We start from the raw sequence: 2,120 nt of genomic DNA on the forward strand, positions 1-2,120 counted from the left end.
TCCCCGAATTAACCTCGTTCCTATGCCTTTTAGCACTTATTTGGATCATTTATTATCTTTAGTTTCCCATTTTGCATATTCTTTGAGGTTTTGTGTCCTTGGTAGGAGGGGATTGCTAACCTTGCACTTATGGAGCGAAATGGAGCTAAATGGATCGCATCCAATGACCAAGCATCAAAGAGAAGACCGACACTAGAGGCCAAAATAGATAAATAAAGTGAAATGGGCAATGATGAAAAGATCTTTGCATCCCTAACACGATCCTTGTGGATTATTAAGGAGCTAAACAAGGGAACTACTCTGTCCAAGGATCCGAGCGGCCCGAGCATGATCCGAGCGTTCCAGAGCACCCTGATCCGAGCGGCTTGATCCCAGGACGAGCGGATGGAGAGCCATGATCCGAGCGTCCTGAGCCTGATCCGAGCGAATCTCTTCACAGAACAGCCCGTGCCTCAGCACAGGACGAGCGGATCGTGGCAGGACTAGCAAGGGTGATCCGCGCATTTCCCTCGAGAGTAGCATTTCCTCAAGTTTTCTTAGGGTCTTAGTAGTCATTTAAGCCCTTAGTAACCCTAATCCTTGTACCTAATCTTTAGTATAAATACCCCTTTGTACTACCTAGATTATGTTCACATCTTATGTTCTCTTAATCCAATATTAATACTCTTTAAATTTGTAACACCCCCATTTATTCAGGAGCCTTTAGCTAGACATTTCCAAATAAATAGGACTGTTACTATCTCGGTTTTTCCGAGGTAGTGAAGAACAAAGTACAACAATACCAAAGTACTTTAAATCAAAACTGAACGATTACATGTTTATTACAAATTAACCAACTAAAACTTAATATCAAATTTTTACAACTTGCAGCGGAAATAAATAAAGTGGTATAATTGTTCTATGTGATCTAGACTTCGACGACGGTCCAAGTCAAGCTCTCATCCCAATGCTCCCGAGTCAGCTAATCTCTGGTACCTGTGAAATCTGCTCCCCATAAAACAGTTCACCGCAGATGTTCACGAATACAGGGTCAACCGCGAGGTTGAGTAGGATAATCACACAACATTAAAATACGAACATAACAGATGTAAACACATGGAATAAATACCACCACCCATTCCTATCATAACCACACTAGTCGTCCCGATCCGTGACCGAGGCTCCACCACACCGTCATCCCGCCAACTCCTGGCCCGGGGATAAGCACAAATATCGTCCCAGTCCGAGACTGAGAATATCTCATAACTCATCTTCGTCCCAGTCCGAGACTGAGGATAATCTCATAACAATATTATGTTCCACAATATAAACACAAATGTCATCTCAGTTCAAGATTGAGGATAACCGATAAAATAGTATGCCAATACGAATAATGGTTGAAGAGCCTAGATAAGGCTACTCTTGGTATTGATTTTTGGAAGAAATTGACACTTGCTTTCTACAAAAAATTTTATCCTCCGGAGAAGACCAACATGTTGAGAGCCTAAATCACCGGGTTCAAACAAAGGGATGAGGAATCTTTGTATGAAGCATGGGAGAGATTCAAGGACACTTGTCGATCTTGTCCACACCATGGACTTAGCGAGTGGTTCCTTGTACAACAATTTTGGAATGGTCTATATGAAGACTTCCGGAACATTCTGAATATGGGATCAAATGGTATGTTTACCGAAGTTGATGACAATCAAACATGGAACAAGATTAAGGAAATGGCGGTCCATAACTCACAATATAGTAGACCTCGGAAGGGTACTAGAGGAGGAAAACATGAGGTGGACTCCATTACTCAATTGGGTGCTCAACTTAGTGCCCATATTGATATCATTAATTTGAAGTTTGAGAAGGCCATGGCTAAACTTAAAGAGGCCTCCAAATCACCCAAGCAACATGTTAATGCTATGGTGGCATCATCATCAATTCCAAGTGAAGTATGTGAGAGTTGTGGAACTTTGGGACATGACCAAAGTGAATGTAGGGGAACAAGTGAACAAGTGAATGCTATCCAAGCATACAAAAGTGGCACCCCTTATTCAAATTATTACAATGAAAATACCAAATTCCACCCCAATCTTTCATACAAAAGTCAAAATGTTCAAAACCCTCAAACATACACCCCACCT

General features: G+C 41.6%; 1 non-coding gene across 1 annotated transcript; it reads right to left on the minus strand.

Annotated features, from left to right (window-relative positions):
* Positions 1 to 1,472: 1,472 nt before the first annotated feature.
* LOC141597829 (small nucleolar RNA R71) lies at positions 1,473 to 1,579 on the minus strand. The gene has a single exon (XR_012523043.1). It is a non-coding gene; the product is annotated as a small nucleolar RNA R71 (small nucleolar RNA).
* Positions 1,580 to 2,120: the final 541 nt, after the last annotated feature.

Source organism: Silene latifolia, chromosome 8, assembly GCF_048544455.1.
Source record: "Silene latifolia isolate original U9 population chromosome 8, ASM4854445v1, whole genome shotgun sequence".
Lineage (NCBI taxonomy): Eukaryota > Viridiplantae > Streptophyta > Magnoliopsida > Caryophyllales > Caryophyllaceae > Silene > Silene latifolia.